General features: G+C 37.8%; 1 pseudogene; it reads left to right on the top strand.

The window, feature by feature from the left end:
• The first annotated feature begins 4145 nt into the window (after positions 1-4145).
• LOC114612242 lies at positions 4146-4419 on the top strand (annotated as a pseudogene).
• The last annotated feature ends 18201 nt before the right edge of the window (positions 4420-22620 follow it).

The following is a 22620-nucleotide window of genomic DNA, read 5'->3' on the forward strand; positions in this document are numbered from 1 at the left end:
GACACAATGATTAAGTCAGCTTGACAACAAGAAAAACATTTAATTGGTGCTTATTTACACTTTCAGAGAATTGGTCTGTGGTCATCTTGGTAGGGAGTATATCAGCAGGCAGGCATGGTGTTGAGAGATTACATCTGATTCACAAGATAGGAGCAGAAAGAACATGAAACTTAGCCTGGCATGTGCTCTTGAAACCACCAACTCTGTTCCCAGTGACACATCTCCTTCAACAATGTCATATCTCCTAACCCTTTCTAAACAGTTCCACCACCTTGGAAACAAACATTCAAATATGTGAGCCTATGGAGGCCATTCTTATTCAAACTACCCCACTATATGTTTATACTGGTAGTAGTTTTAAGTACTAGAGGCCATTGTTGAGAAAAACACACTCAAAAAAACTTCCCTTTATACAGTATGTATGTAAATGGGAAGATATAGGTTTAGCCATGAGCCATATAACTAAATATAGTGTTCAATAATGGTTAAGATTTTGAAGAGCAGAAACAGGAAGAAAGGCTTCTTACTTTTCAGTGTGTTTGTTAGAAATCATGTGACATTGTAAAGGTGTTTATTTTGTGGATATTAGCAGGTAGGCACTCTGTGAAAAGAGAACAAACTACTTGTGCCAAGGACAAGAGCTTTTTGGCATACCAGCCAGAAGAGTATCAGGAAGTAAAAGAACATGGAAGAGTGTGTGGTATCTGAGCAATAAGGTAAAACAATTTATGGAAGAGAGATTGTCTTTCAAAGGACAAGTCATGTAAGGTGAAGGCTGAGTTTGGAATACTTGTTAACCAGATACAGTAGGACCTATAGAGTGGTAAACTCAAAAGACAGTATAACAATGAACAAAGGAAAGGAACTAGGAAAAGTAGTACTGGTAATAATTTTCTATGAAGTGAACAGAAAGATGAAGTTCTAAGGTGTCTGAATAAACATTCCTCCTATTCAAAATCAATAATTTTGGCATAATATAAATTTCCTTACCAATAAAAACGGTCAAATGTATGCATACATACATTTAAAAAAACAAAAAACACCTCTTTGTATGTATTCTGATTTGAATCTTGACAAATACTTCTGCCAAAAGTGATAACGCCAATAGACTGAGTTAGCTTGTGGTGGTTTGATTAGGTATGGCACCAAAGATTCATGTGTTTGAATGCTTGGCCACAGAGAGTGGCTGTAGGACATGTGGCCTTATTAGAGGAATTGTGGTCTTATTAGAGAAAGTGTGTCACTGTAGAGACCTGGTTTTGACATCTTATATACTCAAGGTGAACCAGTGTGACACAGTCCTTTTCTGCTGCCTCAGGATCAAGTATAGAACCATCAGCTCCTTCTCCAGCACCAAGTGTGCCTGGATGCTACTATACTCTCCACCATGAAGAAAACCTAATAAACCCCTAAAACTGTAACCAAGACCAAATTATAAATCTCCTTTATAAGAGTTGTAGTGGTCATGGTGTCTCCTCACAGCAGTGAAACCCTAATAGGACATAGCTGAATATTAGATACTGGAGAATACAAAGATGAACTTATTGGCATTGGAACTGTACAAATAAGAAAAGCAAGACCAGATGGATTCTGCAGGAATATTTAAAATTCAAGTGGAAGAGAGAATGCACAGAAGATGCTTTACCATCTTAGTAGGCTAAGAAGAGCAAAGAGTAGAGATGCTTAAATGTAGGAAATAAAACAAGTGGCTAACAAAATAAGGTCTGAGAGAAGGCAAGAAGAGCTATGACCAAAAAAAAAAAAAAAAAAAAAAAAAGCTGAAAATTGAGGAGATAATAAGGGGCTAGGCAGGAAGGAGAAAGTAAAAAGCAAAGTAGAATAGGGAAATAGAGTACCATTCCCACCTGCAAAGGAGCTAACTTTCCCACACAACATATGGAATGGGCTTGGAAAACAAGGTCATCCATCAACCAGGGCCATCTATCAAAATCAAGGCCCTTCTTTTGACAATAACTTGTGTTTTTTTGACTATTTTGAATGAACAATGCCATCTGTTTGAAGTATTCAGTCCAGGAGGAGGGAATGAAACATGGAAAATATCAAAAGGAAAGAGAGTCTAGGGCCTTATAAAAGGCCAGGCTCAGAGACTGCATGGTGGTCCATGGGCTCTGAAGACCTCAAACTTCCTGACAGGGCACTTTCTGCTCTTTGCTTTTGATTGTAATAAACACCTGTGTTCACCTTTTCTGTATCTTTACTATTTTTGTCCCTGGATGTTCAATTTTCTGAAGAACTCTGTGGGAATCTGTCCCACATGGTAGCAACAATCCCCTTACAGAATTATTGGATTGTTACAGAATTATTGGATTATTGGAGGAGGGGGCAAAATTTTAACTCTCTTGTTTTTATCTGCCCTATAGTTATTGGAATTTGGAGAAAGAATTAAGCTACAAGCAAAAGATACAGGTAAATTAAACATTTTGCTCTGTCAATAGTCTTTTTGTCTTCCCTATTTGTGCTTAATTAGAACCATCAAAATGTGATCATTGACTCTTCTGCTTCCAGTTCAGAAAGATGTTAATGATGTACACACAAAACAGACTATATAAGCAATAAATGTAATTAAAATTGTACTGATTCTCAGTAATTATGAGATTGCTATATTAATTTTCTCAATGTAACATCTGTATAGAGTTATAATTATAATGGTGTATTTAATGCTGCATCACAGCAGGTCAAGTCATAACTCATTGAAATATTTATTTTATTGTTTAATTTATTTTTTAATAATTTCTCAGTGATTCTTTTACAATTATTTTGATTTTCCTGACACTGAAATGCTCAATACCATGTCAGAAAATTAGAAATATATGTTTCATTTAAGGAATTGAAGGGGATTCCAACCCCATAGGAAGAACAACAGTATCAATTAACCGGACTCCTCAGAGTTTCCAGGAAATAAACCACCAAAGAAAGAGTATACATGGGCTGGCCCACAGCTCTCACTACATATGTAGCAGATGATTGCCTCATCTGGCATCAGTGTGTGTGTGTGGGGGGGGCACTTGGTCCAATGGAGGCTTGATGCCCCAGAGAAGGGGGATGCTAGAAGGAGGAGGCAGGAGTGGGAAGTTGGTGAGGAGCACCCCCTTAGAGGCAAAAGAGAGGGAGATGAGGTAGACGGTTCATGGAGGGGAGACAGGGAAGGTGAATAATATTTGAAATGTGGATATTAGCCCAAAAGCTCACAATACCTAAGAGACAACACATAGACCACATGAAACTCAAGAAGAAGAAGGAAGACCAAAGTGTGTGTGCTTTGGTCCTTCTTAGAAGGAGTATCAAAATACTTAACCAGAGCTCCCAGGGTCTAAACCTCCAGCCTGAGAACACAAAGGGAGGGATTCATGGCTCTACCTGTATAGGTAGTTGAGGATGGCCTTGTCAGACATCAGTGGGAGTGAAGGGCCTTGGTCCCTGAAAGTTTGGACTCACACGAATTGGGGAATTCGAGAGCAGGGAGGCAGGAATGGGAGGATGGTGGGAGCACACCCTCATAGAAATATACAAAGAATGATGCCAACCTGTGAGCCTGCTGAGTGCCCTGACAAGGGTGACTGGGGAGCTGTATTGGACATATGTTCCTGATCCACCTTTTCTTGCTTATATCCCAGATGGGACAAGCTGCCTTGCCTCAAGTTTTTAGACCTTGTGGGATAGAGAATCGAAAAGAGAAATCATGTCTCTTGTATTCTTCTTAAAGGTGCCCAGCTATTAGGACTCAATCATGTACTAGTCTAGAAATCAATCCAATATGGGAAATAACAGTCTACTTTTGGAAGACTGGTTCTGGACATTGTCAGAGACATATTTGAAAGGTAGCTGTAGCTCGCTATGATGTTACGATAGCAAGAGATAAAGTTGCGACAGGATCTGAATTTCAAACAAGGGTTAGTGCAAGTTTTAAGGCTCTTTTACTTGTTAAGCTAAAATTGGTTTTGTCTTTTCTACAGTATTTATTGTAAGTTTCATTGACTGTATAATTTCCAATTATATTAGTGTATTGAAACCTGGCATGTCTGTTATGGGGGTCTATCAACCAGCTTTCGTCTCACTGCCCTGAGTATTACAAATAAAATAATTAATAAATAAAATTGAGAAAATTCCTTTCAGTTATTTCCACCATGGCATATTGTGGCCAGGGCCAGAACATGTAGAAGATGATGGTGCAGACCATCAGTCTCATCTTTAGATACTTGCAAAATAGATCTTGAGTTTGGATGTTGTTGAATGTGAATATGAGGATAGAGGATTGTAGTATTGGCTTTGATGAGTACAAGAAACTTCGTATTATATGATACAAAAGAGATTCATTCTAAAACAAAGTCAAGAAGACAACTGGGTAAGATCATGCTAAAAGGAGATAATATTACTCTACTCCAAAATGTTTCCAACTAGAAATGGTCAAGCATGGGAGACGTTGAGGAGGCAGTTCAGTGTTTTTAAGGATGTCTTCTGCTAGGAACTACATTTATCCATTTGGGGACGTTATCATTAGGCGACAGTAAATGCTGTGAGATTGTTTTTGATAAAAAAATAAAACAAAATTTACTTTCGACATGCAAATTCAAGAGGTGTGACAATACTTAATCCCACTATCATTTAGTGGCTATTTAGGAATTCCTGGATGTGATAGGACACCTTTACACCTGTAATCCCACAGTTGGTCACCGAGGCAGGAGGATCTGTGAATTTCAGGCAGATCTTAACTGTATAAGAACACTATGTTTTCAAACAATGAAATGAAGTCCAGAAATGTTTATGTCTTCACCTGTATTTTCAAATTCACATATTCTTTGAGTGGAAAATTTGCATTTGTTTCTATTTCATATTCTTTCTTTACCTAATATTCACATATACCCTCCTGCCTTTCCTTACCTATTTTAGGTTTGTTAACAAATAGATACATAGAAGCAAGATATGCAATTAATTTAAGTATTATACTTTGTAGCATTCTAATTCTTGTCTCTTCTAATTCATAGTTCACTAAGATAAACAAAATAGGTTGATTTATTCCATGTGCCCTTCCCATTCCAAGATGTTGATGATGTACCCATGAAACAGAACGTGTAAGTAACACATTATAATTAACTTAAAATTTGAATGGATTTAGTAGTTGTGACTAAGTAAAGACAATTTCTTCAATGCAAAACCCTAATAAAATTACTCTTGTAAATATGTTCTACCTTGAATCAGTAGGGGGACAAATTTTATATCCTCCTCCATTTTCTCCCTCCCTGTACTATCCCTCTCCTTCTTCTGAGTGCTGGGGACCAAAATGCAGGCCTTGCATTAAGAAAGTGGTCTACCACTGACCTATAAACCTAGTTTGAATTTTCATTTGCATTGATTTGAGACTACTCTATTTGATGGTCCATCTAACCTGAGCAGATATGGATTTGAGGCTCTTTAAAGGTTTTATTTAAACCACTAAGACATATTTTATTAGAAATATGTTTACTAGAAACATTGAAATGTCAATGTTTGATTATGGGTGTCTGCTCCAGATCCTACTTGTGCATATATACCATGTTTATTTCCTAGAAGCCTAAATTCTCAATTCTAAAACTGTGGGACTGTGTGAGGGTATCTTGGTTCTTGGCTGGGAATGGGCCTGGAACCCCAAGACTCCAAGGGAGAAACAACAGGTGTTTGGCCATGTCCCCAGAACCCAGGGTCCTGACACGTAGTCTAGTCCATGGACCTACATTGTTCAGTCACATAGGCCATTACAGTTCCTCCCAAAGTACACAGGTAGAGGGTGTGACTACAGGCCTCAGGCCCTAGAGAGATTTACATACAGAGGGTGGAGCCAATTAAGCATTCTTCCCCAGACCCTCCCCTTTTCTCCCTCCATATTTAACTTAGGTCTGCCCTGAGTTTCAGGGGGGAGGGGTACATCCAGATCCATCTACTATCTGCCATGAAAATAAACACTTTTGGAACTATGGACATTTTCAGGTCTTTGGGGCCACCCATCACCAAAGCTTCCAGTCTTTAGAACTCCAGAACTTTCTCCTGTATGTGGGACCCACCAGCATGAAAAGCCTCCGGGACTCTGGCGCAGCTTTTTTCCCACATAAAACATAACTAGGTAAAGGGTTGAGATGAATGATTGATAGAATTAAGTGGTTGAAGGTATTTGGTTGTTCACAAAAGGGGCACAGAAATGTTTTTATCACCTGTGCTTTTCTGTGTTATGTAGGATAGGACTTATTAGAAAAAATATTTCCAAACCAAAACAGAGAGATGATATTGCTCCTAGAATTTAAGGTATCTCTTTAAGTGGGGCAAAGTGAGTGTGCCAGCCTTGATGGAGAAAGGCCTTGTCTTTTAACAGTCCACAAATCTATGGGGCTAAGGGAGCAGGGGATTTGTGGATAGCTCTGTAACAACAGGAGGTTTCTGGTCCTTTAGGGCTGATCATGAGCATTAGCCTATTCTTTCTGTGAGCTAACTTTAAACTGTTGAACCAGCTTCCTGTTAGTACCAAGGGAGAAAAAGAAATGAGCCTCCAGGGTAATACAGCTTTGTGTCTCATTATTTAGTTAATGCAATCTATATTTCAGACAAGCCACAGAGAAGAGTGTCTAATTAATTGGATTATACACATACCATGTACCACAAAATCATCATTACTTACATTTAGGGCATAGGACACAGACAAAGCAACTATCGCTGAATCTATGGAATCGTATGCCAGTGCAGCCAGCAGTGCAAGAAAGAAGAACATTAAGTTAGGAACAATTTCAAGCCCCAAAGACGGCCACCTGTAATAAATGGAATAACTTCCAGAATTTCAGAGACACATAACTTTCGGTGCACTTTGTCCAAGTTCTTCTCTGAGAGACTGAAGCATAAACACTGAGAACTGCTTTGTGCTACCTCTGCAGTTATTTAGAATTCAATCAAATATAGCATTGTCACAATGATGACAGCTTAAAGGATTGTTCTGCATAAAAATGCACTTTACTTTGCAGAGTTTGGCTTTAAAAGGCAATCAGAAATTAAAAAGTGAAAGAAAAGAACATTTGCTAAAATGATAGATGGCACTGAAAAAAAAGATTGGAAAAATCAATTACTGTTCCAATTATACTTACTGTAAAATTAGATACATTTCATATTCATGATAAAATTATTCTCTGTACATTAACATGTGCCCAGCTACTATAATATGTCATGCTCTTCTCTTACATGAGATTATAATTTTAAAGTGTTATAGTGTATTGAAACAAAATGTATCTTGCAAATACAAAGTTTAAAACAAGAGCTATGTCCACTCTTAATTCCAACAGCCTATATGTTTCTTTCAAAATTTGTTTTCATACAAAGTAGTGCACATTTTCATATGGATGTAAGTCAATACAATTTCATTTCTATGTATATAATAAAATATTTAGTACTTAAATGTCTACTTTTAAGTTGATGAACTCTCCAGACTCCTTTTGAATTAAAAAATTATTGAACGTATCTAAGAAGAGACTCACCATGAGTGTATATGTTGGTGTAACTTATCTGTTCAAAATTAAAGACCACATTCTCATTTACTGCCTCTTTGTTTTGATGGATTAAACAAGATATCCTGACCTTATACTCTAACGATGGGCATTTCCTATCAGTTCCCATAAGTGAGAAATGGTAGGAGAAAAGAATGCTCCCCACAACAGCAGGACATATGAAGAACTTGCCACATCACAGACTCTCTAGTCGGGAGACAGGATGACACAATTGAATTGATAAGTCAGAATTGCTTTGCTGTTGAAAAAAAAAAAAGATCACCTTTTTGTAGTGACCTAAAGAGTGAGTCCTTTACAAAATTTAGCACGGTATGACACTTTACATGATGAAAATGGCCTTATTTGCAGGCATGAGGAAAGTTCCCAGGATGAGTTCATTATAGATTTATACGTTCATAGATTTTTAAGATGTGCTTTAATCATGACCATCTAATAAACACACAAAAAAAGACTGACATATATCGAAAAGGCCATGTGATCACAATTACAGAGCTGTATCTCCATGTCAAGAGGCCAGAGACTGATAACATCCAAAAAAAGGTGGAAAGATACACAAAGCAGACTTTCCCTCAGTATCTCTAGAATCTGTCTACATTTTGATATTGAACTTCTGTTCTTCAGAATTGTGAGAGTATGATTTCTATGGTGCTTTGTCATAAGGCATCTGGCAAACAAATACTCCATTATAACAATTAGAAGTTCAAACTCTGGGCAGAACAGCTAGAACATAATTGAGTGAATTTTCACTTTGATAGTTCTCTCTGATGAAATTATTGAATACCTCCTCTGGAAGTGATTCTGTGGCACATGTTGAAAATGTAATTAAGAACTCTACCCATCAAATTATGGATGCTACAAAGAGTACATACAATATTTTCACTTATATACAATGATAGAAATAATTTTTCCTCACGCAAACACATTTGTCAAATATGATTACAACTAGTAATTCTCTCTCTATTTTTTCCTCAGGATGAAGACAATTGAGACTAGTCAGGGCTGTTCCTTAACTAAAGGAAAATGCCTTCAGTTAATGAAACCACTATTCATTAATTTCAGACAATAGAGAGCAAATAGAATTGAAATGCAGGGGTTATCAATTTTGCACATTTTAAGAAAAATTCCCGATCTCAAAGTTTTTGTAAGGTTCAAAACTATCTTTAAAACTAAGATAAACTTACTGCATAATTTAAACAAGCTACACAAAGTCTTTTAGTTAGTACTTTACAAATTCTACTTTATGCAAAGTGCCCGGAGAATGTAGAGGACTTTCAAAATGGAAGGACTTCAAAGAAGGCTTAAAAGGTTGTGTAATTAAGATATGATGTTTTGGGGGATACATATCTTTAGGGTAACTAATTCAAGGGAGGACAGTTATCCTAAGATGAATAGTGTACATGTGTAGATATTTCATAGAATTTAAATGAACTCTGGAAGTCATGGGGTATTTCTACAAATATCCTAAGGCATCTACTTTCAAGAACCTTTGGTATGGATCAACATTTCTCATACTTTCAGATGAATACTGTGGAAGCTTTGTTAAAATCCAAACTGTTAAAATCCAAGCTCTTGGTCTCCACACTGATATGTTGACTCAGCAGACCAGGAGATATGGATGGAATCAGACTTAATAGCACATGTCTAAACAAAGCCTTTTGTTTAACTGAGGAGATAAATGAAGCCCAGAAAGGAGAGTGAATGACTAATGCAGTGATCAAGAATGTGACTAAAACTCAGGGCTTCCACATTGCTGTTCATCATCAAAGGAAGTCAGGACATGAACTCACACAGGGCAGGAACATGGAGTCAGGAGCTGATGTCTTCCCCTGCCTTGCTCAGCTTGCTCTCTTAGAGAACCCAGGACTACCAGCCCAGGGATGGCACCAACCACAGTCAGCTGGCCCTCCTTTGATCCCTAGTTGAGAAAATGACTTACATACGGATCTCATAGAAGCATTTCCTCAAGGGAGGCTCCTTTCCCTGTGATAATTCCAGCTTTCGTCAAGTTGACACACAAAACCAGGCAATATGTTCACCATGATATTACCAAGTAAAAACTTATTTGCAATGAATTTTAGAGTATTAAACATTAATTCTTAATATCATTCTTTTACATTTAATTCATTTTTAAAAGTATGAGACATGGTCTCCATCTCAAGAAATACACAGATTTTTAAAAAGATAGTTTGTAGCCTTCTATGATAATATCTACTAGCAATGCAAATGCTTATAGTAGAACGCAGAAGGAGTTAGATCTTGTAGCACTGTTTTAATAAAGAATGAGTCACACAAAAATGGAATATAACCTAGCATATGAAGAGTTAAGTAAAATTTAGAGAGAAAACAGGTAATGTAAGAGGAATGATAATAGCATTGTCACAGATATGAGATGATTACCATTCTGTCTTGAGAAGACAAAATTGCAATGTAAATTTAAAGACTAAAATTTTTGGAAATCATTCATTTCTAAAAACTGCAGCCTTGTGAGAAGAGAGCCTCGGAATACTTGTATATTTAATTCAAAATTCACTTTGAGAAATGAATTGTTTTCTACAGTAGCTTTACCATGACATAATTCGTGAGGTCAAAATGATTGGTGACATTTGAATAGAGAGATAGAACATTAAGTATCATGACAGATATTCTTTGCACTTCCGGTGAATCTTTACCAATACCTGGGATATAACATAAAATTCCATCTGTTTTTTGTTGGATAAGAAAGCAAATAAAATTTCTACGGACAGATACACAGCATACAGGTTTGTGATGCAGAAAGCATATGTGACTGACAGTGCCAGGGACCAACCCTCTGGAACTACTGAAGCATGAATATAAAGACCATTTTTTTCTCTCTCTCTGTGTATGTGTGTGTATGTGTGTGTGTATGTGTGTTTTTAAGACAATGAATAAATTGAGGTGGGGATAAAGCAGACCATTGTTGGGGAAAAATGAGACCATACCATTATGGACACTTCTGCATTTCTGAACCCTTTCTATCTTGTTCTTCTGACTTTTCTCTTACAGGTACCAAACTTGCACCATGGTATGAAACTCATGGTCTGAAACACCTTCTTCTGTTTTCTCTCTAACAAGGGTTTAGATATAACTAACTTTCTTGCCCGACAGTGTATATTAATGGGCTCATCCTGAGCTGGTGAGTTCTCTATTGAGAAGAAATTGGGTCATGGAGCTTCTGATTTCCTTAATGGATTATTTCGTAAATGAATTCATTACTTGATTCAACATTGGAGATGATGGGAACATTTGGTGGTGCAGTTGGAGGAAGTCAGTTACTGGGGTTATATTCAGTTACTTGGAAACTTTTTTACGGCCCTCTTTCTGTCTTTGCTTCTTCCATGAAATTATATGAACATTATCTCCCTACTACTTCCTATACATTCTTCTATCATGAATTTGCCTCACATCAGTAACACAGCAATGGAGCAGTCAACCACTGACATAAACATCTGAAAAGGCAAGCCAAAACAATTATTTTCTCCCTTAAGTCTCTTTTATCTTACTTTTTTTGGTCACAGCAACAAAACATTGACTAATATCCATTATCATTCAATGCATTTGATCCAGTAAGTGTCTGACGTATTCATTTCTTGGGCTCTGCTTTGTGCATGCAGAACACAGACTAACAAAAGTCTTAAAATCAGACTTAAACTCTATAGACTTAAAAGGTTAGTGTACATAAGAATGCAAGTCCCAATTATTTACCTATATAATGAAGGAATAAATTTAAGTGAAGAGCATGCATAATGAGGAGTGGAAATACTCTACAGTGAGCAATACAGTGTACAACTCTACCAAGTCCTCAGAAAGTAAAAGAAATATGGATCTTTATAAGAGTATCCTGAAAAACATATTTTGTGATATTGACATCACTCCCAGACTGCCCTCCAGTCATTTTCCTAGGCCCAGAATGGATGACTGAAGGAGCCTGAGCTTCCTTGACTCAGACACTGCCATCAAAAAACCTTTGATGCCTTAAAGAAGGCCTTAATTTCTGTACCAGCCTTGGGATTGCCAGATGTAACAAAGCCTTTCCACCTCTTCATGGGCAAGAGATCTGGGGTGGCAAAAGGGATGTTTGACACAAACCCTTGGGCCCTGGCACCAACCAGTGGCCTACCTCTCAAGAAAATAAGACCCAGTAGCCAGAGTCTCCCCTGCTTACACATTATAGCTACAATGACCCCTTTGGTCAAGGACACTGACAAACTGTCATTGAGCCAGAGCCTGACCATCACCATGTTCATGCTATTGAAGGGTTACTCAAATAATCCCCTGATGGATTGCTCACCCACACCAGAATGACTCATTATTAGTCTCTCCTCTTAATAACTCCTAGGATACTCTTTCAGTCCCCAAATTCTTTGAACCTAACTACCCTACTATCGGGCCATTACATGAATGCTCAGACTTCTGGTCCACATTCAGGGACCAAACCAGATCTTCAAGATACCTCTTTGATAGATGCAGAGACAACATGGTTCAACAATGGTAGTAGCTTCATTCAGGATGGACAGAGGTATGCTGGGGCAGCAGTAGTCTCAAATCCTGAGATCATATAGGCAGAGCCACGCCCAGCTGGAACATCAGCACAGAAGCTGAATTAATAGTTCTAACTAGGTGTTGGAGCCAGAAAAAGACAAAAGACTTAACATCTACACAGATAGTAGGTGTGCCTTTGCTACTGCTCATATCCCTGGGGCTATTTATAGGGACAGAAACCTTCTGATAGCAGAAGAAAGGACTATCAAAAATGAAGAAGAAATCTTCTCCCTACTACGGGTTCGATGGAGGCCTAAAAGCTAGCCATTATTCACTGTTCATGGCATCAAAAGAAAAATATCTCCATTTCAGAGGGCAAAAAGCAGATTAAACAGCTCAGCATGTGTCCCTAGAAATTGGGCCCCTCATGACCTTGATTGCTCTAGACCCAGGAGACCCCACACTCCTGGACCAGCCTAATGATACTCTAGAAGATGTGATCTGGGCCAAAAATCTGCCCTTGTCACAGTGTCATAAGGAATGCAAACTAATTGTACCAGAGAAAATTGGTCTACAATACTGAAAAAGATCATCATTCTTCATACAAGGGAGCATGGAGAACGCAGGACTTAGTCCACAAGTCCAATATCAAAATTAGAGATGTCAATTTGAAAATAGCTAAAATTATTAAGATCTGTAAGGTCTGTCAATTGACCAATGCAGTTGCCAATGAGAAGAACCCTGGTACAGGGTACCAGGGCACCAAGCCAGGAGTCTATTGGGAAATGGACTTCACGTAGGTAAAGCCAAGAAAATTCGGACATAAATATTTGCTGGTGTTTATAGGTACATTTTCAGGACTAAGGCTTTCCCAACTAAGCATGAGACTGCTCAGATGGTAACAAAGAAAGTACTAAAAGACATTCTCAAGGTATGGTTTTCCGAGGCTTATAGGGTCAGATAATAGACCTGCATTTGTGTCCCAGGTGAGTCAGAGATTAGCTAATATTCTGGGAATTGACTGGAAACTTCTCTGTGCTTACAGACCCCAGAGTTCAGGACAGGTAGAGAAGATACTTAAAACCCTAAAAAAGACCTTAACTAAATTGACTTTGGAGACTGATGGTAACTAGGTGACTCTTCTCCCCTCTGTCCTTTATAGGATATTGAACTCCCCATACCAGATGGGACTTACCCCTTTTAAAATTATGTTTGGTACACCCCTCCCCCATTATTCCTAGTTTACAGGCAGAAGTTATTACAAAAGAGGTCTTCAGTTATTAGATAATCTGTAAGGTATCCAGTGGGTATACAAACATATTTAGCCTAAACTTCATGCTCTCTATGATATAGGTCCACTTCCAGAGACCCACCGAATCCAATCCTGGAGATTGGGCCCTAGTAAAGAGACACCACCAAAGCTCACTAGAGTCTAGCTGGAAAGGCCCCTATGTCACCCTTCTGACAATGCCTACCACCCTGAAGGTTGACAAAATGGCAGCATGGACTCATCACACACACACTTGAATTACAGATCCATTTGTAGTTGAGGACAAACTGCCCTTAATTAGCTTAAAGCTGAGAAGGAGAGACAGAGTCTAGATACAATTCGATCTCAAGGTTTATTTACTACAATGACAAACTTCAGTTCACAACACATATATGGGGTACCTGACTAAGAAGCAGTGGCAGAGAGGCTCACAGGCTAGGCTTACCACTACAACGACAAACATTGGTTTACAGCATAAGCATGTTATTATGTTTGGTATTGATGTGTTGCCCAGACTATTAGAGGCTCTAACGGGTGTCTGTGTCCTTGCAACATTGTCTTCTACTCCTTCCAGATAGCACATATGTGTTATAGTCCTATATGTGAGATTGTGGTTTTCTTCATGGTGTCACTGTTGTTGTCCATGACTGTGGAACAGAACCAGTAAGTACTAAGGGCTATCTGTAATATTGTATGCCCAATGCCATTGTTTTCCACCGTTGGTTTAGGTCTGAGAATTTTTTTAGTTCTAATACCGTAGTCCCAGGATGGTGCATTGTATGGCGTTAGGTTGCTGTATCATAGTAAATTAGGGAATTCTGCTATACCTAGCCAATCTATTGTGTTCCATTCCTGTCTTAAAGTGTCATCTCATTTTGCATTCAAGAAATTGGGGCATCTACTCCCATATGGCTCGGGCGAAGGTGGCATCCCTGATCATAGGGGCCAGAGTTGAACAGATATTATACTAGGGCAGTGTCCAATTCATCAGTTTGCATGAATTTACTGTGGTGGTAGTGGTTGTGGGTGGTGTGGTTGACTCTGTATTGTCAAAATCCTCATCTACTCCCTCTTCACAACCATACTTATAAATCTGTTCTTCCAGTGCTAGAGCTGTATAACTATACTGATAATCAATTTCCCCCAGGTCATCTTTGGTTATGGGTGCAAAGTACAACTTTAAGAATGTGGAACTGATTACCATATCACAGTCAAAGTTTGCTTATGTTTCTATGTGTATAAAAGTGGTTATGTCACCCTTTGATGTTTTATATGTCCTGTATCTTGGCAGTGAGGGTTTTCTCCAAAGATTATTGATATATTTCTAGTATTGGATGCATTGGCATACAATTCATTAAAATGACATTTTTGTGGATTTGGCTCATAAATGTTAGTATTTTTTTTTTTTATCTGCAGTTTCTAACATGTAGGTCTTAAAGGAGGTTAAAGCTGCTGTGGTTGCTGCTGTGAATTGGATACATCGTTCAAACTATCCATACTTTAAACAATAAACATATTTCTGGCAAAAGGAGTGGGTGCTACCAATGAACCATGCCCAGTATCTCTCACCTATCCAATAACCTGATAATTTTTTTTATCTGATCCTGCAATAGTGGAGTAGCTGGTGGCATTAAACTTTCTGGGGGGGGGGAGTGTTTGCCCATGGTGGCTCATTTTGTTGAGGTAATACTTAACATTACTGGTTTCTATGGCTGTTGTGCTGACGACTATGCCTGAACCTGTGGTGCTAGGTATAATACTGGTGGTTCCTGTATTTGTTGATGCACTGGTTGCAGTACTCCTAGTTGTATTGTTGCTTGGCGTTCCCTGATATAATCTAAAACAGTAAGAGCCACAAGTATAATGGTGCTAATATGCTTGTGGCCATAATCACCTATCAGGAGGCTATAGTAATTATAACTATTCCTGATACTTTTTCCAGGAACATATACAGAATAGGCATGCTGAGATGTTTCTATATTTAGGTTATAATTAGTATTGCTGTTATCCAGTGTGATGCTCATGAAGTCAGTACCAATATGAAGAGGATTGTCAAGGTACCTTAACTTGTATGATGATGTAGTAACCAGTCCAGCACATGTTCAATTGGCGAGTTTTATTCCTGCCAACTTTGTGTCGGTTATATTTGTCCCTTGACTTGTTATTTGGTTGCACCTGTGTGTTACAAAATTCACCACTGGCACCACAGCATAAAAAACTATAACTATTGCTAGGCATGTATAATAGAGGTTTTGCATAAAGTTCTACACATATGTGTCATGTAATATCTTCCAGGCTGGACAGTTCTAGGTCAGCTTGACTTTGTGTAATCCAGACAGTGTTTCCATGTATTGGGTCACCACATCTGCGGCTTCAAGAGTCTGATCTTTCTTATTCCTTATAATGTATTCAGAGTCCCTAACAAATACTTTATCCTGTACTATTGGGTAATCTACATCTATGTTATATTTTATTGCCTTTTGTATTGGGGCAATTAGGTTTGAATAGGAGTCCCTATTCAATCTTGGTCTAATGTTTAGTTTGTGTTTGCATTTCATTAGCCAGAGAGATACTCTTATCCCTACTTGCTAGCTTAGTTTAGAGCAGGCTACTAATCGTTCAAGGGCTCCTGCTGCTGTTGGCTGATAAGCTATGTGATATTCCCATTTACAATCATTTTTAAACTTGATCCCTGTGAAATTCATGCCTTAATCATATTTTATAATATTTTGTCCCATAGTGGGAATCCAATCCTATAATATGAGTATGGTTAAAGATTTGTTTGGGTGTGGTCCACTTTTGGCAGATCCTAATCTGGTGCATATGTCTACCAAGGTGCATGCATATACTCCTTTCTATTGTTTTATTTGTCCTATAAGGTCTATTGGTAAGTTAAAATTGAAACTCAGCTTCTGTCCTGTGTTTCTCTTATAATTGTGTGAATCTAGTTTTAGCTCTTGGGCAAGGTTTGTATTGGTTTATTGCATCCTTAATCCTTTTCCATTTCACCTTTAAATTTCTGCCTGGAATGTGGCATGTGTTCCTTCATGTCCTAGGGTCTCATGTATTTTTAATATTTCTTTGGTGCTAATCTCTGTCTCCAAGTGTCTAGTTAATATTGACTTACAATCTTCTTTAAGCCTTAAATTGTTGGAGGCTATCTGTCGTGCCTTCTATTTCATTTTAATCTAATTGCTAGGCTGGTTAATTTATCCACCATATCAATATGTCTATACTAGTCACCTTCTTTATTAGTGTGGGTGTGCACATGATATATATGCACCTTAACTTCTTTGGCTATAACTCCATCCAAAATTTCTTGGACCATACATTTTTGCCATTAATTTCCAATTGTTCATTTTCTATTTTCCTGACCATATATAGCTATACCATTGGCTACACACCATGAGTCAGTGAACAAATGCAGTACCTTTTGTTTTCCTTGAGGCTTTGTCTTGCTGCTAGCATGGTTGCTACTATTTCTGGGTATTGTACAGATTTAGATGTTCCTTGTTCTGTGATCACCATTCCATCCCTTCATCTGTAGGCTGCCACCTTCCAGAAGACCATATTCTGTTTACTGGTTGTGGAGCCATTCATAAACTAGACATTAGCCAGGGAAGGCTGGTACTCTCCTGTGCCCCAATGCCCTAGTGGTATCTGTTTCTGGGGAAGGGTGGCATTTGGGATGATTGATAATCCCTGTGGAGTCATGGGGCAGTTGGTCTGAAGTATTGACACCGACCCCTTTGCAGACAAGGTAACAGAGTGAAGGAGCTCCGCTAAGTACCATTTCCACTGAAGTACTTTTCCTTCCATGTGTAGACCAGCCCATGATTCCTCTGGAGCCTTGATCCAATCTAGGATCCTAGGATCGGGATGGTAGTTCTGGATATTACTTCGTTGTTCTGCACTATGCTGTGGCACAGTTTTTAAGGCCTCATATGCTGTGCAAATTGTTTCCTCAAATAGAGAGAATTTATTTACCTACTATGGGAAATGTTTACAATAGAAGCATATTGGCCATTCTCTACACTTTCTTCTGGCAAAGATATTCCAGTTTCCATACTGTTTTACAGTATGCCTAAATATACTATATCATCTGGTTGGATGTATTGTGCCTTACAATAATCCTTTACATATTCTAGCACTGTTTTCACAGCTTGGGGTTCATCCCAAATAAAATCATTTGCTTTCCTGATAATATTAGAGAAGGGTTTCAAAATGACTTGTAAATATGGTATGTGCTGTCTCCAATATCCACATAATCCCATGAGATATTGTACCTCTGTTTTATTAACTGATGTTTTAAGCTGTTCTAACTTAACACTTCTGTAGGTATTTCTGGTCCTATAATGGACCATATTAAACCCAAGAGCTTGACCTTTGTATCTAGTCCTGATACCTTTTCCTTATTGAAGGCCAACTTTCATTTTTCAATACTTATATGGTTTGGTCTACTGTTTTTTGTATATTTTCTTTTTCTTGTCCTATTATCTAAAGATCATCGACATATGAATATATAACACAGTAAGGTACTGGCATGACCTTATCCAGTGATGATCTTAGAACATTGTGGGCAATTATTGGGCTGTTTACATATCCCTGTGGTACTCTGAGAAATGGGTACTATCTTCCTTGCCAAGTAAATGTGGCATATTCTCTGCTTTGTGGGTGCAATGGTACACCAAAGAACATGTCTGACAAATCTATAGTTGCAGCCATTTTGGCACTGCTTTCTTAATCCACGTGAAAATTTCTTCTAATTGTCTTGGCAGTTTAGAGAACAATTCATTAATTCTCCTATAATCTACTGTCATTCTCCATTTACCATTTGGTTTTAAATCTGGCCAAATTGGACTGCTGACATAGAAGCTTTGAGTTGGTTAAATTGCTCCTTCCTTTTATAGGGTTTTAATTATTTCAGATATCTCCCCCTTTAACTGAGTATTGTGGTATAAATGAGGGTTTAACTGTTGGTAGCCTTAAAGGTTCTATATTTACTCCTGCTAGATTACATTTTACTTTGGCAATTTTAAAATGTAAAGAATCAGGAAAAATTTTTTAAAATAGTTGGGAAACACAAAATATTTTCTGGTGCTCTGAAACATGAAAAATTCAAGGGAATTTTGTCATATACCATTAATTCTAACCGACATATTGGTACTATGGATTCTCCTGCCACTCCTTGCATAATAATTTTTTCTTTTCTTGGTATAGTGTTTGGTAGTTTTGAATCTCTCTCTCTCTCTCTCTCTCTCTCTCTCTCTCTCTCTCTCCCTCTCCCTATCTATATCTAATCTATCTATCCCTCTATCCACCCATCTATCTATCTATCTATCTATCTATCTATCTATCTATCTATCTATCTATCTATCTATCTAAAAAACATCTATCATTTATCTTCTCATTCTTAATTCTTATGGGCAACATAACATATTGGTGCGTAAACTGACTTCTGTCGAAAGGTATGCATGTTTGCCTTCTTATAATGGGGTGCTGATTGTTCCTTTGTACTGTCACCACCTTTGTGGTGACCTTCTGTTCTCTAAAAATGGCTTAGGTTTATTCCTTCAAAAATTTCTATTTGCTGTACCTCTCTGTGGGGTTCTGTTTACAAATGGCAATCCAGGTTTTCTGCCACAGGGTCTAATGTTTGTAAATGGTCTGAAAAATCTGAGGGTTGTCCTTAATTTAGATGGCTTTAATTTTATATTTAATGTTACTCCTTTTTCTTGGTCTAACTCCCTGTACCCATTGAAGAAATCAATTACCTCAGAAATGGTTCTGCAATTTTGAAGTGGTCTTACCAAATTAATTTTCATGTGTGGTGGTTCCCCATTAATTAAAATTATTTTGAATTGTGGTATAAGTGGAGCAGCCTGTGGTGTATCTACTTCATTATATATATGTAAACCACACTCCTAGTTTTCTCACTAGCTGAATGGCCTCTTGGAAAGAGGTCCAGTTTGCTGCTGCTTCAAGTTAGGTAAGGCCTAAAGATGGAAATGTGTATCTCCAGGCTGTGGTTATCCAGTCCAGAAGAGGGTGTACATGACCTCAAGCAATGTCCAGAACTTGCTCTATGGCTTCACACACTGCTGAGATCTCTACTATATTCTTAATTTTCCTCATCTCTAATTCTGGCAGCATCATGTGTCTGCTCTTTTCTCTTAGAGCTTTATCATATAGGATGAATACTTTATTCCATCCTGGGCATATTCTTGACTCAACTGACTCAATTCTTGAGGAGTATATGATCTAATTTCTATTTGTTGCTTGAACTGCTTCTCATCTTTGTTACAAAATAATGTGAATCTTCTAGGTATATTAATCTTGCAAGATGTCACTGTGAGAGATATGGCTGTCTTGCCTAGGCCCTGTGTTAGGATACCATCTTTAAAGGGATTGTTCACCATTCCTCTCCATTTCTTAGCTATATTAGCTGTCTTTATCTATGTCCACTATGGCTTTCATCAGTATTGTTGGAACTTCTTTACTAGCTGCATGCTCTAGCAAAGGCTCTACTACTTGTGGATTTGTTAGAGGCACCTCAGTCTTCACTTCCTTAAATCCAGCGTTCCTTTTGAGCTTATTCTTTCTTCCAAGCCATTTCCTCTCTGTGGAATCTGTGCTATCTGAACTTCCTTTCAGGGTTTTAAAGCCACTAATTAGTTTCTTCATTCTGCTGTTAATATATATGCTAGAGAGTACAGAGATTTACTAGTTTTCTTTCCTTATATGCTACGAACAATGTGACTAGTTACCTGACTCCCATTTTCATGTGACTGTCTTCCTCTGTGTCTGGGCAAAGCTCTCCATACCTGACTCAGTTCCAGAATCCTTCTCATTCTGTCAGATATTCCACCTTCTAAACCTGCCTTAGCCCATTGGCCAATTAGCATTTTATTGATTGGTGAACATTTTTACACAATGCATAAGAGATTATCTCTATATTTCCCCCTTTTATTTCAATAAAAGACTCTCTCTCTTACAAGACAAACTATATACAAAATAACAATTATGAAAATTACCAGGTAAGATTTACATTTAGAATGTCTGGTCCATATGTATTTGGCAAACTTGTACAAAGAATTCTACTATCTGTCATATCTTGGTGAGTTCAGAGTTCTGTACCTAAATCAGTTTCTAGGATAATTTACATTACCCACCTAAAACATCTTAGAGTTAAGAAAATTTCCTTAAATCCTAAACAACTTAAGCTTAGTTGTGAGACTATAATTATCTAGTCTTTGTCCCAATCAGAGACCTGAGAAGAAATAAAAATTACCTCAGTATGCAGGAAATACAGGCAGTTAGCTTCCAAAACTATACAAACGGCAGAGGATCTGACTGCCTGGAGAGTCACCCAAGATTTCTCTGTGTTGTAGGAGCATCATCTGACAGTCTTCTGGTCCAGAATATCTGACAGACTTTTCTGTGAAGTAGGAATTCTGGATGGCTTACCTTGTCTTGTCAAAGATTGGCAGTCACCTACAAGTCCCACTTGTCCATTTTGGATATTTCCTGTCAGCAGTAGAAGCCCACTGGCTAGCTTGCCACATGTGAAGCAAACTCTATAACAAGGTTCTTTGATTATCATCTTCCTTGAAGATGAAGGTGGGATGCTTCCAAGAGCAGACCTATATCATTGTCATAAAAGTCTTTTAATGATATAATGATAAATCATTAAATGCCCTATTCTGTGGCTCTCTGAGGTTTTTGCAGATCATCAATCTATTTAAGTATATCTGAATAGTTAGAAACATTGCTTGTTCCTAAATATTTACTATCTGTTCAACCTTGGAAACATATTACTGTAATAAACAAAAATAGCATCTAACATGACCATAAATTTGGTTGAGTAACTATGAACTTGAATTTCTTAATTATCTTAAACACTTTATAAGAACAGCTTTCCAAAGGTCTAGAACTTAACACTGCATAAGTATAATACCTTAAATAAAAGTGGAAACATATATGTATAACATCTTGTAGCAAAATATAACCCTACTCTATATCAATATACAAAGATATACAATATAGCAATGTAAGCAAATAGTATTTTAATTTTGTATATATATAAAAAGATATATTCCAATGGAAGATTTTTGGCTAGTAGCTCCTCTGTAGTTTAAGATTAGATTTAAAAATCTATTCTTTATGCTATTATTCCTATATTATACCTATACCCTCTTTATACTCCCTTTTTTCTTTTCATCCTTCCCCCATTTCCCCTCCTCCCAACACTAGATAGGAGAGAAAGAAGGATAGAGGAAAGAAAATGAAAGAGAAAAAGAAATCCCTGAATATAGCTTCTCTCATTTTGTTTCCTCTCTGTCCAAGACCATGGCAAGTTGTAACCATCCCACTTAAATGATGATAAGTGTCCATCATCCATTGAGTGACGAAAACCTCTCCATCCTGCCTCTTGGAAATGGGGGCATCAGTCTCTTAAAATTGCTTCCAGCTGATTTGGGGCATTATTTTCGGGTTTTGGCCCCCTAACATATTAGTATATCGGTCAGTCTTAAGTGAGCTAGCTCTAGCACTTGATGTCTAGTCTCTGCATGCTAAGAAAGTGCAGGCTTAGCTGAAGTCCAATAAATCTGGCTGGCTACAGAATCTTCAAGACTTTCAAATGCCATAGGTAGAAATTTATATTACAGTTTGGTTATATAATTCAATATAACTTTTAAAAAGGACAGTTGCTTGAATAGAGAATGGAAAATCATCTTTAACTGAATTGTACACACTGTATATTCCATACAGATGTTATTGCAGAAATATATGTTACCTGTGAGAGTTATATGTTTACAGACACCAATGAAATAAATGCAACACCGACAGGATTCACCATCTAGGGTGAATAATAAACACCTAGACATGTTTATTTTAACACACTATTTGGTCCTTCCTTGAACTACTTTAATGCTGTTTCCTCAAAGATCTGCGTCCAGGAAAATTTCTAAATGGCTATCTAGTTCATTCTGCATCACAGACTGCTCCAGTCAGGACTTCAGCCTGGATGGTGATAGTGGTTGTGGTGGTGATAGTTGTGATGGTGGTGGTAATGGTCGTGGTTGTGGTGTGTATTTAGGGGACTGTGTGAAGATGAGTGTAGATGCCCTCAGAGAACAGAGGCATTGCATACTTGAGCTGTAGTTACAAGTGGTTTCAGGCTGTCTTATATGGATGTTATGATCCAACTTCAGGTTCCTTGTAAGAACAGCAAGTGCTCTTAGTCACTGAGCTGTGTCTTCATTCCTCAGATCCAGCCTTTTGATTTGTCTCAGAATTTATCCTGCAAAA

This window comes from Grammomys surdaster, unplaced genomic scaffold (assembly GCF_004785775.1).
Source record: "Grammomys surdaster isolate TR1022 unplaced genomic scaffold, NIH_TR_1.0 126153, whole genome shotgun sequence".
In the NCBI taxonomy this organism is placed as follows: Eukaryota; Metazoa; Chordata; class Mammalia; order Rodentia; family Muridae; genus Grammomys; species Grammomys surdaster.